We start from the raw sequence: 16,292 nt of genomic DNA on the forward strand, positions 1-16,292 counted from the left end.
CGATGATGATGGTGATGATACTAGCTAACAATGATTGAATTCTTTCTTTGTGTCAAGCATTCTGTTAAGCACATTATATGCATAACTTCATTTAAACAGGAAAGAAAATCACATGTCCTTTGAGTGGTATCCGGTACTTGAGCCATTACTCAATCATCATTTGACTTCCTTCTTGGACTTAAAATAGCATATGGCATTGTTTCAGGCAAGATTTGTTATTGCTTAAAATTCTCATATGAGGCAATCGTACCTGAATTGTGCAATGCATTTGGGCAATATTTGTATGAAGAAACCAAGTGACAAAATGGGAACATGCACACACACATACAAAACAAACAAACAACAATAAAATAAATAAAAATAAAGAATTCAGCCTTTTCAGGAGAATCGCTTAAACCCAGGATGCAGAGGTTGCAATGAGTCGAGATCATGCTACTGCACTCCAGTCTGAGTGACACAGTGAGACTCTGTCTTAAAAACAACAACAAAAAAATTCAGCCTTTTGTATTATTTGAGTGTTTGGTTATGCTCTCATGGAATAAAAAGATTATGAAGCATGGGAAGTTGGTTTATGGAGATTTAGTGAAATGCATGGCATGTAGGCTTTGAAATCAGGTGGAGGTTCCAATCCTAACTATGTTACTTGGCAAGTTTGTGAACTCTTCTGAGCCTCCTTGACTAAAATGCTGATAATACCTGCCTCATAGACTTCTTATAGGATTAAACAAACACACTTAAAACAACCAGAAGAGATCTTAGCTCGAGATAGGGTCCTAACAGAAGTAATTGACTTCCACTCCCCAACCTTACTCTGGATTCTACCTGCCAAACTCTACAGTGTTTACTGACTTCTCCTTCCTTCACCCTCTATTCTATATCCCATTTTTATAGTTTTGTATTTCCTAATTACTTTTATTTACTCATTTATTTGTTCAAAGGTATTTACTGAACAACTGCTATATATGAGATACTAGAATAAGCACTGAGGAGGCAATGGTAAGCTAAACCAAACAGAATTCCTGGTTATGGCCTAGTGAGAGAGACAGGCATTAATCACACAAGCAGGAAGAAAGCTACAAGCTGAGCCACATGCTTTGAAGGAAAAGATCACATCTCTAGGCTGAAAAGTGAGGGAAGTGAAGTTGGGTGGGAGCCTGAAGAGAAGGAGCGTGGTCTCTGATAGGTGGTGCTGGTGCTAGTGGATGTGGTGGTGATGGTGGAGTTGATGGTGATGATGGAGGTGGTAGTGATGGTGGAGTTGATGGTGGTGATGGTGATGATAAGGTGGTGGTGAAGGTGGAGCTGATGGTGATGATGGAGGTGGTGGTGATGGTGGAGTTGATGGTCATAAGGTGGTGGTGATGGTGGAGTTGATGGTGATGATGGAGGTGGTGGTGATGGTGGAGTTGGTGGTGGTGATAGTGGAGTTGATGGTGATGATGGAGGTGGTGATGGTGGAGTTGATGGTGGTGATGGAGGTGGTGGTGGTGATGGTGGAGTTGATGGTGATGATGAGGTGGTAGTGATGGTGGAGTTGATGATGGTGATGGAGGTAGTGGTGATGGTAGAGTTGATGGTAATGATGGAGGTGGTGGTGATGGTGGAATTGATGGTGGTGATAAGGTGATGGTGGAGTTGATGGTGATGATGGAGGTAGTGGTGATGGTAGGGTTGATGGTAATAATGAGGTAGTGGTGATGGTAGAGTTGATGGCAATGATATGGTGATGGTGAAGTTGATGGTGATGGTAAGGTGGTGGTGAAAGTGGAGTTGATGGTGATGATGAAGGTGGTGGTGATGGTGGAGTTGATGGTGATGGAGGTGGTGATGATGGTGGAGTTGATGGCAATGATGAGGCGGTGGTGGTGATGATAGTGGAGGTACTGGTGATGATGGAGGGAATGTGGTAAAAAGTAGCATTCACAACAGAGGGAACAGTATATTCAAAGAATCAGTAGTGGCGGAACCTCTGCATGTCTGAGAAGCTGAAGGATTAGTGTGGCTGGCATGTAGATGGTGAGAGAGAAGGAGCAGAGACAAAAAGGAAAGCAGAATCCACACCACAGACCCTGGAGGGCCTTGTAGAATATGTTAAGCATTTGGATCCTAGTCCTAAGAACAACTAGATGCCACAGAAAAGCTTAAACATGGGGTGAGGTGAGGTGATCAGATTTGCATTGTGAAAAGATCATTCTAATTCTTTATGATCCAATAATGGTAGCTACTAGCTACACATGGCTACTGAACACTGAAATATTGCTAGTTTTAGTAGAGATGTAAAATATACACTGGATTTCAAAGACTTAGTATAAAAAACATAAAATATCTCATTAATTTAAAAATATTAATTATATCTTAAAAAAGTATTTCAGATTAAATGTAATTAAAATCAATTTAAAAATTATTTTTAAAAACAATTACTAGGCCAGGAGTGATGGCTCTTGCCTCTAATCCTAGCACTTTGGGAGGCTGAGGTGGTAGGATTGCTTGAGCCCAGGAGTTCGAGACCAGACTGGGAAACATAGGGAGACCCTGTCTCCAATAAAACAAAAAAGTTAGCTGGGTGTGGTGGCACCCACCTATGGTCCCAGCTACTCGGGAGGTTAAGGCAGGAGGATCACTCGAGCCTAGGAGGTCAAAACTGCAGGGAGCCATGATCGTGCCATTGTACTCCAGTCTGGATGGCAGAGCAAGACCCTGTCTCAAAAACAAACAAACAAAACCCATTTCCCCCACTCCCCAAAAAACCAATTACCTGTTTCTTGTTAACATTTTAAAATATAGCCATTAAAAATTAAAAATTGGGGGTGGGTATGGTGGCTCACACCTATAATCCCAGCACTTTGGAAGGCCGAGTCAGGTGGATCACTTGAGGTCAGGAGTTTGAGACCAGCCTGGCCAACATGGTGAAACCCTGTCTCTACTAAAAACACAAAAATTAGCCAGGTGCGTTGGTGGGAGCCTGTAATCCCAGCTACTCTGGAGGCTGAGACAGGAGAATTGCTCAGACTCAGGACGTGGAGTTTGCAGTGAGCCAAAATCACACCACTGCACTCCAGCCTGGGTGACAGAGTGAGACTCCATCTCAAAATAATAATAAAAAAATTAAAAATTGCATATGTGGCTCCCATTGTATTTGAACTAGATGGTGCTACTCTAAGTGCAGTGTGGAGAAGGTGCTACGGAGAAGGCACAGTAGAGGAGAACATTTAGGAAGTTGTTTTTGTACTCCAGGAAAGAGAGGAGGAGGTAGCTTGAACTAGGATGATGGCAGTGGGTATAAAAAGAGTTGGATGAATTCAAGGTAAAATGAGCATGACTAAGAGCTGCAGCAGATGCATCTGGATGGATGGTGGAGCTTCATGTTGAAATACAGAACACCAGAAAAAAATCAGCCTTGGTGATATGGTTTGGCTCTGTGTCCCTACCCAAATCTCATCTTGAATTGTACTTCCCATTCCCATGTGTTGTGGGAGGGACCTGGTGGGAGATTCCCATGTATTGTGGGAGGGACCTGGTGGGAGATAATTTGAATCATGGGGGCAGTTTCCCCCATACTGTTTTCGTGGTAGTGAATAAGTCTCATGAGATCTGATGGTTTTATCAGGGGTTTCTGCTTTTGCATCTTCCTCATTTTCTCTTGCTGCCACCATGTAAAAAGTACCTTTTGCCTCCTGCCATGATTCTGAGGCCTCCCCAGCCATGTGGAACTGTGAGTCCAATTAAACCTCTTTTTTTCTTTCCAGTCTTGGGTATGTCTTTATCAGCAGTGTGAAAATAGACTAATATAGTAAATTGGTACCAGTAGAGTGGGGTGCTGCTGAAAAGACATGCAAAAATGTGGAAGCAACTTTGGAACTGGGTAACAGGCAGAGGTTGGAACAGTTTGGAGGGCTCAGAAGAAGACAGGAAAATGTGGGAAAGTTTGGAACTTCCTAGAGACTTATTGAATGGCTTTGACCAAAAGCATGATAGCAATATGTACAATAAAGTCTAGGCTGAGGTAGTCTCAGATGGAGATGAGGAACTTGTTGGGAACTGGAGCAAAGGTGACTCTTGTTATGTTTTAGCAAAGAGACTGGTGGCATTTTGTCCCTGCCTTAGAGATTTGTGGAACTTTGAACTTGACAGAGATGATTTAGGGTATCTGGCAGAAGAAGTTTCTAAGCAGCAAAGCATTTAAGAGGTGACTTGGGTGCTGCTAAAGGCATTCTGTTTTATACTGGAAGCATAGCAGAAAATTTGTAGCCTGACAATATGACAGAAAAGAAAAACCTGTTTTCTGAGGAGACATACAAGCCACTGCAGAAATCTGCATAAGTAATGAGGAGCTGAATGTTAATCCCCAAGATAATAGGGAAAATGTCTCCAGAGGTCTTCACAGCAGCCCCTCCCATCACAGGCCCAAAGGCCTAAAAGAAAATGGTTTTGTGGGCCAGGCCCAGGTCCCCATGCTGTGTGCAGTCTAAGGATTTGGTGCCCTGTGTCCCAGACACTCCAGCCATGACTAAAAGGAGCCAAGGTACAGCTTGGGCTGTTGCTTCAGAGGATGGAAGCCCCAAGTTTTGGCAGCTTCCACATGGTGTTGAGCCTGCGGGTGCACCAAAGTCAAGAACTGAGGTTTGAGGAACCTCCACCTACATTTCAGAAGATGTATGGAAATGCCTGGATGTCCAGGCAAAAGTTTGCTGCAGGGGCAGGGCCCAGATGGAGAACCTCTGCTAGGGCAGTGCGGAAGGGAAATGTGGGGTTGGAGCTGTCATGCAGAGTCTCTACTGGGGTACTGCCTAGTGGAGCTGTGAGAAGAGGGCCATTGTCCTAGAGACCCTAGAATGGTAGATCTGCCGACAGCTTGCATCATGCAACTGGAAAAGCCACAGACGCTCAACACCAGCCCATGAAAACAGCCAGGAGGGGAGCCATACCCTGCAAAGCCACAGGGGCGGAGCTGCCTGAGGCCATGGGAACCCATCTCTTGCATCAGCGTGACCCAGATGTGAGACGTGGTGTCAAAGGAGATCATTTTGGAGCTTTAAGATTTGACTGCCCTGCTGGATTTCAGACTTGTAAGGGGCCAGTAGCCTTTTTCTTTTGGCCAATTTCTCCCATTTGGAATGGCTGTATTTACCCAATGCCTGTATCCCCATTGTATCTAGGAAGTAACTAACTTGCTTCTGATTTTACAGGCTCATAGGTGGAAGGGACTTGCCTTGTTTCAGATAAGACTTTGGACTGTGGACTTTTGAGTTAATGATGAAATGAGTTAAGACTTTGGGGGAACTGTTAGTTTTGAAATGTGAGGACATGAGATTTGGATGGGCCAGGGGCAGAATGATATGGTTTGGCTCTGTGTCCCCACTGAAATCTCATCTTGAATTGAACTCTCATAATTCCCACGTTGTGGGAGGGACCTGGTGGGAGATAATTTGAATCATGGGGGCAGTTTCCGCCATACTGTTCTCATGGTAGTGAATAAGTCCCATGAGATCTGATGGTTTTATCAGGGGTTTCTGCTTTTGCATCTTCCTCATTTTTTCTTGCTGCCACCATGTAAGAAGTGCCTTTTGCCTCCTGCCATGATTCTGAGGCCTCCCCAGCCATGTGGAATTGTAAGTCCAATTAAACCTCTTTTCTTTTCCAGTCTCAGGTATGTCTTTATCAGCAGTGTGAAAATGGACTAATACACCTGGCAAAAATATTTTGAGCTCAGATTGGGACATATTGAATGTGCATGCTCTGAGACAAATGTCTCAAGTAGGCAGTTGCCTATCTAGGTCTGGAGGTCAGGTGAGATATTTGGGCAAGAGATTTAAATTGGAAAGTTATTGGGTTACAGACAGCATAAATGAGATTCATTAAGAAGAAAGCAGCCAGTGAGAAGTGGCCTCGGACCTAGACTTGGGAAATGGGGCAGAGAAGGAGATAACCTTGAAAAAGAGGGTTTAAAGGAAAGACTAAGTATGTGGTCATATAAGCAAAAGGAGAGAACGTTTAAGAAAGGAGAGGCCAGCTGGGTGTGGTGGCTCACGCCTGTAATCTCAGCACTTTGGGAGGCCAAGGTGGGTGAATCACCTGAGGTCAGGAGTTCCAGACCAGCCTGGCCAACATGGTGAAACCCCGTCTCTACTGAAAATACAAAAATTAGCCAGGTGTGGTGGTGCATGCTTGTAATCCCAACTACTTGGGAGCTGAGGTAGGAGAATCGCTTGAACCTGGGAGGTGGAGGTTGCAATAAGCCGATGAGCCAAGATTGTGCCACTACACTCCAGCCTGGGCGACACAGTAAGACTTTGTCTCCAAAAAAAAAAAGAAAGAAAGAAAAGAAAAAGAAAGGAGTGGTCAATCACGTCTGCTCTGAGAGGTTAAGCAACATGAGGACCAAAAAATGTCTGGGGGAGTGAGCAATGCAGTGGTCCCTGGTAACCTTTGCAAGTGCTGTTTGGATGGAGTGATGGGGTGGAAGCCAGACTGGAATAGAGGGAAGACTGGGTAAAAGGAGAGGAGATAGAGACAGTAGGTACAGAAAACTCTTTAAAGGTGTTGGGCTGTGAAGTGGAGAGAGAGAGAAAGAAGTTTGAAGGAGACCAAAAACATTTTTTGCTGTTGTTCATTTTAAAAATAAATATGGAAAACTTGAGCATGTGTGAATATTGGTAGGAATGGTCTGGATAAGATGGAATAGTAGAACACAAAAGAAAAGAGAGGGATAATAAGCAGAGCATCTAGATAACATCTACATAGGACAAGTGGGTACCCAGCATCCTTGGAGGTCCCCTCTTCTACTGTGGTAGGAAGGTGGAGGGGGTGTTTGGGTATAAGTTCAGGTGTGGGAAGTTAGAATTTCTCTAGATGGCTTTAATTTTCTCTGTGAAATAAGAGATAAAGTCATTCCTGGAAAGGATGTGAGGAGGCAGAAGCTGCTGGTGGCTGGACAAGAGTGGAGTAAGCTTGAGATAGTGTTGCAGGAATTGCAAGAGAGCTGGCTCAAGAAATGCAATAAAGTACCTGGTCTCCTCTAAGAAGGCGTGTCACAGGGTTCTTTTAGGTTTGGGGTTTTGTCACATAGGGACATAAGGAAAAGAGACAGTGGTGGCTCCAGAATTTCTGTTTAGTAGAGCTTTTAGAAGAAGCAATCTGATTTGGGGATAGGAGGGCTTGAAGCATCTTGTACAGTATTTTACGTTAGGTATATTAAGAAAACATCCATCAATTGCTCATATAGAAGAACAGGGAAGATGTAGGAAAATTGAGAATGAGGTAAAGCCCTCTCCTGCAACCTTGTGTTCACCACCACCACCAGAAAGAGTTTCTGGTTTTGGCAAGGGTGATATGGAGATTCTGAAGTCTGGGAGCTCTTCCAAAAGCCAGTAAGAAGGGCTGTGCACTATCTGAACTTCCCTGAAGTAGTTCATTCCAGCACTCCTGGGCAGCTGGCATTCATGTTCAGACCATCTGGTGGTCACACTCAGGATGGATTTTTTCCCCTATAAAAAGGGGTCAGATCTCTCTGTTTTGCAATTAGCAATTTGGGGGGCCAAGTATGACTCCCCATAGTATGCTATGAGAATGGGAAGCCCACGGATATGCTGATTCTTCTGCTGTGAGCTCCAACTTGAACCAAGTGTTTGTCTGAGAAGAATGGAGGTAACAAATGGATTGGAAAGAGGAGGGATCAGTGGACTCTGATCAAGATGCAGGAGGTTTGAATGGGTCGTTCTGATGGCTGGGTAACTGTAGGTAATGACAAAGTCCAGGGCGTGGCTGAAGTGGCATAGAGGAGAAGATCCCTGCAGAGGAGGAGGTAAAGGAACTGAGCAGCCAGGGTGTTGGGTAGGTCATCTGTGGGAACACTGAAGGCATTGGGTCTCCTGGAAGATCTTGAGAAGAACAAGACTCTGAGCAGGTCCCAAAGTCTTCAAAAAGTAAGAGGAGTAACTAGGAGGTCAGCAGATGGTGACAGAAGTTGAAGGGCATGAGGACAATGTGGTCCAGTGGCATGAGACTAGAGCCTCACGGGAACTGGTTTTCTTACACCATGTAGCCCAGGCTGGTCTCAAACTCTTGGCCTCAGGTGATTCCAGAGGGGCCTCCCAAAGTGCTAGGATTACAGGTCTAAGCCATCACACCTGGCCTGTTTTTAGTTAATTTTTTTTTTTCTAAGACAGAGTCTGGCTCTGTAACCCAGGCTGGAGTGCAGTGGCATGATCTTTGCTCACTGCAACCTCCATCGCCCGGGTTCAAGCAATTCTCCTGCCTCAGCCTCCTGAGTAGCTGGGATTACAGGTACCTGCCACCATGGCTGGCTAATTTTTGTATTTTCAGTAGAGATGGGGTTTCACCATGTTGGCCAGGCTGATCTGGAACTCCTGAGCTCAGGTGATCCACCAGCCTTGGCCTCCCAAAGTGCTGTGATTACACGTGTGAGCCACCGTGCCCGGCTATTTTTAGTTTTTAAAGGAACCTCCATACTGTTTTCCATAGTGGCTTTATTAATTTACATTCCTACCAACAGTGTACAATGGTTCCCTTTTCTCCACATCCTTACCAGCTCTGATATTCTGTCTTTTTGATAAAAGCCATTCTAACTGAGATGGTATCTCATTGTGGTTTTGATTTGCATTTCTTTGATGATTCATGATAATGAACATTTTTTCCTATACCCATTGGCCATTTATATATTTTCTTTTAGGAAATGTCAACTCATATCTTTTTTCCCATATTTTAATGAGTTTTTTTTTTTGCTGTGGAGTTGTTTGAGCTCCTTATATATTCTGATTATTAATCCCTTGTCAAATGGATAGTTTGCAAATATTTTCTTTCACTCTGTGAGTTGTCTCTTTACTTGGTTGTTTTCCTTGCTGTGTGTAAGCTTTTTCGCTTGATAAAATTCTATGTTTATTTTTGCTTTGGTTGCCTGTACTTTTGAGATCTTATGTAAAAATCCTTTGCCCAGACCAATGTTCTAGAGCGGTCCCTAAAGGTTTCTTCTAGAACTTTCATAGCTTCAGGTCTTAGACATAAGTCTTTAATCCATTTTTATTTGATTGTTGCATATGGTAAGAGATAGGAGTTTAGTTTCATTCTTCTGCATATAGATATCCAGTTGTCTCAGCACCATTTATTGAAGAGACTGCGCTTTCCCCATTGTATGCTCTGGTACCTTTGTAAAAAATTAGTTGGCTGTAAATGTGTGGATTTATAGCTGGGTTCTCCATGCTGTTTCATTGGTCTGTGTGTCTTTTTTTAATGCCAATATCATGCTGATTTTGTTACTATGGCTTTGTAGTATATTTTGAAGCCAGATAGAGTGATGCCTCTGGCTTCATTCTTTTTGCTCAGGACTGCTTTGGCTATTCAGTCTTTTGTGATTCCATATAAATTTTAGGATTGTTTTTCTATTTTTGTGAAGAATGTCATTAGTCTTTTCATAAGGATTGCACTGAATCTATAAATTGCTTTGGATAGTATTGTCATTTTAACAATATTAATTATTTCAATCCTTGAGCATGAAATATCTTTCCATTTTTTGGTGTGTGTTCTCTTCAACTTCTTTTCCCAGTGTGTTATAATTTTCTTTGTGTGGATAAATGAAATTGCTTTCTTGATTTCTTTTTCAGATTGTTCACTGTTAGTGTATATAAATGCTACTGATTTTTTTTTTTTTTTTTTTTTTTTGATACAGGGCCTGGCTCTGTTGCCTAGAATGGAGGGCAGTGGTGCAATCTTAGCTCACTGCAACCTCCACATCTGGGGCCTGTGATCCTCTCACTTCAGCCTCCCAAGTAGCTGCAGGTGCACGCCACCATCGCCAGGTAATTTTTGTATTTTTTTTGGTATAGACAGGGTATCACCATGTCACTCAGGCTGGTTTTGAACTCCTGAGCTCAAGCCATTTGCCTGCCTCTGCCTCCCAAAGTGCTGGGATTACGAAGTCAGCTACCATGCCCAGCACTACTGATTTTTTTATTTTGTATCCTGCAATTTTACTGAATTTGTTCATTAGTTCTAATAGCTTTTTTTGTGTGTGTGTGCGTGAAGAATTTAGGTTTTCCTAAATATAAGATCGTGTCATCTGTGTACAAGCCTGATTTGATTTCTTCCTTTCCAACTTGGGTGCCCTTGATTTCTTTCTCTTGTCTAATTGCTCTCACCAGTACTTCCAGTATTATGTTGAATAAAAGCAGTCAAAGTGGGTATCCATGTCTTGTTCCAGGTCTTAGAGAGAAGACTTTCCATTTTTCCCCACTCAGTATGATATTGGCTGTGGTTTGCCATATACAGTGAGGTATATTCCTTCTACACCTAGTTCATTGAGGGTTTTTATCATGAAATGATGTTGAATTTTATCAAATGCTTCTTCATCTATTAAAAAGATTATATGGTTTTTGTTCTTGGTTCTGTTAATGCAACAAATCACATATATTGATTTGCTTATGTTGAACCATTCTTGCATCCCTTGGACAAATCCCACTTGATCATAGTGAATGTTCTTTTTAATGTGCTGTTGGATTCAGTTTGCTAGTATTTTGTTGAGGATTTTTGTGTCTATGTTCATCAGTGATATTGGCCTGTAGTTTTCTTTTTGTTGTTGTTGTGTCCTTGTCTGGTTTGGGCCTCAGGACAATGCTGGTTTTGTAGAATGAGTTTGGAAGAATTCCCTCCTCGTCAATTGTTTTTGAGGAGTTTGACTAGAATTGGTATTAGTTATTTAAATATTTGGTAGAATTTAGCAGTGAAGCCATCAGGTCATGGGGTTTTCTTTGAGAGAAACTTTTCATTATGACTTTGATCTCATTACTTGTTATTGGTTTATTGAGGTATTCTATGTATGCACAATTCAGTCTTGGTAGGTTGCATGTGCCTAGGAATTTATCCATTTCTTCTAGGTTTTTCAATTTGTTGGTGTATAATTGTTCATACTAGTCTTTAATGATTCTTTGTATTCTGTGATATCAGTTGTAATGCCCCCCTTTTCATTTCTAATTTTACTTATTTCTTCTCTCTTTTTTCTTAGTCTAGCTAAAGGTTTGTTGATTTTATCTTTTCAAAAAGCCCACTTTTTGTTTTGTTGGTCTTCTGTGTGGTTTTTTAAGTCTCAATATCATTTATTTCTGCTATGATCTTTATTATTTCTTTCCTTCTATTAATTTTTGGTTGGTGTAGGCTGGGCACAGTGGCTCACGCCTGTAATCCCAGCACTTTGGGAGGCCGAGGCGGGCGGATCACAAGGTCAGGAGATGGAGACCATCCTGGCTAACACGATGAAACCCTGTCTCTACTAAAAATACAAAAAATTAGCCAGGCGTGGTGGCGGGCGCCTGTAGTCCCAGCTACTAGGGAGACTGAGGCAGGAGAATGGCATGAACCTGGGAGGCAGAGCTTGCAGTGAGCTGAGATCATGCCACCGCACTTCAGCCTGGGTGACAGAGCGAGACTGTCTCAAAAAAAAGAAAAAAAATTTTGGTTGGTGTGGTGGTTAATACTGAGTGTCAACTTGATTGGATTGAAGGATGCAAAATATTGATCCTGGGTGTGTCATGAGGGTGTTGTCAAAAGAGATGAACATTTGAGTTAGTGGACTGGGAAAGGCAGACCCATCCTTAATCTGGGTGGGCACAATCTAATCAGCTGCCAGTGGGCTAGAACATAAGCAGGCAGAAAAATATGAAAAAGAGAGACTGGCCTAGCCTCCCAGCCTACATCTTTCTCCTGTGCTGGATGTCTCCTGCCCTCTAACATTGGACTCCAGGTTCTTCAGTTTTGGAACTCAGACTGGCTCTCCTTGCTCCTTAGCCTGCAGACAGCCTATTGTGGGACCTTGTGATCATGTAAGTTAAAACTTAATAAACTTCCCTTTATATATATATACATAAAGGGAATATATATATATATATATATATAAAGGGAATATATATAAAAAAGGGTATATATATATATAAAGGGTATATATATATAAAGGGTATATATATATATAAAGGGTATATATATATAAAGGGTATATATATATATAAACGGTATATATATATAAAGGGTATATATATATATAAAGGGTATATATATATATAGGGTGTATATATATATGTAATGGGAAGTTTATATATATATATATAAAAAGGGAAGTTTATATATATGTTATATATATATTCCATTACTTCTGTCCCTCTAGAGAACCCTAATACAGTTGGTTCTTGCTTTTCTAGTTCCTTGAAGTGCATCATTAGGTAAGTTTATTTGATGTATTTTTACTTTCTTGATGTAGACATTTATTGCTATAAACCTTCTTCTTAGTATTGCTTTTGCTGTATCTTATAGATTTGGGTATGTTATATTTCCATTTTTATTTGTTTCAAGAAATTTTAATTTTTTCTTCTTAATTTCTTCATTGACCCCATTGGTCATTCAGGAGCATGCTGTTTCATTTTTATGTGTATGTGTAGTTTCCAAGATTCCTCTTGTTATTGACTTCTAGCTTTATTCCATTGTGGTCAAAAACAATGTTTGATATGATTTCTCCTTTTTGAGTTTGTTGAGACTTGTTTTGTGGGCTAAAATATGGTAGACTCTGGAGAATGTTCCATGTGCTGATTCAAAAGAATGTGTATTCTTCAGCAGTTGGGTGAAATGCTCTGCAAATGTCAGTTAGGTCTATTTGATCTAGTGTGTAGTTTAATTCTGATGTTTCCTTGTTGATTTGCTGTCTGCATGACTTGTCCATTGAACTCCCTTACTATTACTGTATTGCAGTCTATGTCTCCCTTGAGCTCCATTAGTGTTTGCCTTATATACTTCGGTGCTCTGCTGTTGGGTGCATAGATATTTATAATTGTTATAGCCTCTTGCAAATCGACCCCTTTATTATATAGTGACCTTCTTTGGCTCTTTTTATAGTTTTTTACTTTATTTTATCTGACATAAGTATAGCTACTCCTGTTTTTTTGTTTGTTTTTACTTGCATGGAATATCATTTTTCATCACTTCACTTTCAATTTACATGGGTTTTTATAGATGAGGTGGGTTTCTTATAGCTGGATCTTGTTTCATGATCCATTCAGCCATTTTATGTCTTTTAATTGAAGAATTAAATCCATTTACATTTAGTGTTATTATTGATAAGGGCTTACTACTGCTATTTTGTTGCTTGTGTTCTCCTTTTTAAACTCCTTTCTTACTGTCTTCCTTTGTGGTTAAGTGATTGTTTTGGTAGTATGTTTTAATTTGTTGCTTTTCATTTTTAGTGTATCTATTATAGGTTTTTGCATTGTGGTCACCATGAGGCTTACAAAAAAATGTCTTATAGATATAACAAGTTATTCTAAAGAGATGATAATTTATCTTAGATCAGAAAAAATAATAGAAACAAAGAACAAACTTAAAAAACAAGAAACCCTCTATACATTGACTCCAATACCTACCACATTTTGACTTTTCTTTTCTCAGTTTACATATTTTTATATTGTCTGTCTCTTAATAAGTTGCTATAGCTATTATTGTTTTTCATATACTTGCCTTGTAGGTTTCCTACTAGAGTTTTGAGTGGATTGCATACCATAATTACAGCACTGGAGTATTCTAGGGTTGTCTTCGTACTAGTGGGTTTTATACCTTCAAATGTTTTCTTTTTGCATGTTAGTGGTTTTTTTTTCTTTCAAATTGAAGAACTCCCTTTAGCATTTCTTGTAAGACAGGTCTGGTGGTTGTGACTTCTCTTAGCTTTTGTTTGTCTGGGAAGAGTTAATTTCTCTTTCATATTTGAAGAATAGCTTTTCCAAATATAGTATTCTTGGATGGCAGGGTTTTTTCAGAACATTGAAAATGTTGTTGCACACCCTCCTGGCCTGTATGGTTTTCATTGATAAGTCTGTTGCCAGATGAATTGGAGTTTCTTTGTATGTTACTTGCTTCTTTTCTCTTGCTGCTTTTAGGATTGTCTCTTTATCCTTGACATTTGGGAGTTTGATTATTTTATGCCTTGATGTAGTCTTATTTGGGATGAATCCGTTTGGTATTCTCTGACCTTCCTCTACGTGGACATTTATATCTTTCTCAATTTTTGGAAAGCTTTCTGTTACTATTTATTTGAATAAGCTTTCCGTCCCTTGCTCTTGCTCAACTACCTCTTGAACAACAATAAATTTTAGATTTGGTCATTTCCATGTATTTTAGGTAATCTTTCTTCCTGTTCAATCTTTTTTGTCTTTTGACTGTGTGATACTGAATAGCCTGTCTTCAAGCCAACTGATTCTTTCCTTTGCTTGATCTATTCTGCTGTTGAGACCCTCTAATAAATTTTTCATTTCAGCAAATGTTTTCTCAGTTCCAAGATTTGTTTGATTTTTAAAATTATTATTTCAATCTCTTTGTTAAATTTCTCTGATAAATTTCTGAATTGCTTTTCTGTGTTATCCTGAAGGCCACTGAGTTTCCTTAAAATTGCTATTTTGAATTATTTGTCAGAGAGCTCATGTATCGCCATCTTCTTAGGGCCTGTCATGGGTATCTTGCTTTGTCCAGTTAGGGAGATTTTGGTTCCCTATTTGCTGTTGTTTCTTGTGGATACACCTCTATGTCTTTGCATTGAAGGATTTGTTATTTATTCCAGTCTTTTCTGGCTTGTTTTGGTTTTTATTTGGTATATTTGCCTAGAGATTCTTTGTAATTTACTTGTTAATTTCTTATTTCCCCCACCACTAAGTTCCCACCTCCTTTTTGGTGCTAGATGATGCCTTAAGCACAGGTTTGCCTCAGCTCTAGCAAAGAATCAGAGTGCTGCAAGTTCCAAATGGAAGAAGTCCCAGTGGGGATATCTTGCCAGTTTGGGAAGGCTGGCTAGAGGTTCATGCCCAAGGGATCTGTGGAAGGTACTTCCTAAAGCTGGTGCTGCTAAACAGTCACTCTGATTTGGCATCTCCTTTGGCTTAATTACAGAGCAGAGTTTCCAGGGCTGGGCAAGGTAGTCCCACCTCTCACCTTGACTTTTGCTGTTTGCAGGGATATTTCTCTCTTCAGGCACTTGTGATGCTTTCTGTGGGTTGAGGCAGGTACAGGTCCCCTGCCAGGGAACCAAAGGTGATGGGGAAGCTGCTTGTCTACCTCTATCTCACTTTTTCCAGGGTAGAAACTATGCGTGGGGAGGAATTTTCCCCATGCTTCATGACAGGCAGATTGTGGGGAGGGGCACCGTGGATGTGGAAATCTGATTCTCTTAGTCTATTCCAGGCTTTTTCACTTGTCTGTGGCCCCAGGAACTGACTCATCCTCATATTTGAGTTCTGGGATATTGCTGGTGATAATATCTGCACTGTCTATTTGTTTTGAGTTTTCTGTGGACAGGGAAATGAAGCCAGTATGCCACCATTTTGGCGCTGAAATTCTCCAAAGTATACATTTTAAGTCGCTATGATAAGCGACTCTCATAGGCCAAATTGTTTTAAACATGACAAGTCTTAAAAAATCAAGTATCCACCGATTCTTTAACACAAAATATTAATATAAATACTAATTATACATCTTCCAGAGGTTGCGCCTAGAAACTTTTTGGAGTAAGTAAGACTGTCCATCTAACTGCCCAATAGGACAGAAACCTTGCAGGCTTTGAAAGATTCTTACACACCCAAAGGAAACGATTACATCATTGTATGTAATTTGGGGAATTCCTACTTAGGTACTTGGCCAGCAATATTGGCTGAGAAGCTGACAGTACTTTTGTCTGTGACCCTGACCAGTACACAATGAGCTCTAGTTACACTTAATAATAGAAACTGAATGAAAAGAAAACAGTGGTTACACAGCTTATATTCCTGACTTTGAATCATATCATGACTCATTGTTTTTCCATCTACATGGAAGTTGGCAACCCCTACACAGACTGGCATACCACAAAGTTGGATTCAGCAGTTATTTGGCTAAGATATATATCTATAGAGAGAGACAGAGAGAGTGAGAGATTGAGAGAGATGGAGTCTCACTCTGTCTCGCCCAGGCTGGAGTGCAGTGGCATGATCTCAGCTCACTGCAGCCTCCGCCTCTTAGGTTCAAGTGATTCTCCTGTCTCAGCCTCCCAAGTAGCTGGGAATACAAGCGGGCACTGCCACACCCGGCTAATTTTGTATTTTTAGTAGAGATGGGGTTTCACCATGTTGGCCAGGCTGGTTTCAAACTCCTGACCTCAGGTGATCCACCTGCCTTGGCTTCCCAAAGTGTTGGGATTACAGGCGTGAGCCAGGCTAAGATATTTTAGTACATTTTTCAAGGTGCTCCAAATAAGTTAGAACCTGATAAAATTCTGCCTTCTT

This window comes from Pongo abelii, chromosome 3 (assembly GCF_028885655.2).
Source record: "Pongo abelii isolate AG06213 chromosome 3, NHGRI_mPonAbe1-v2.0_pri, whole genome shotgun sequence".
NCBI classification, from domain to species: Eukaryota; Metazoa; Chordata; class Mammalia; order Primates; family Hominidae; genus Pongo; species Pongo abelii.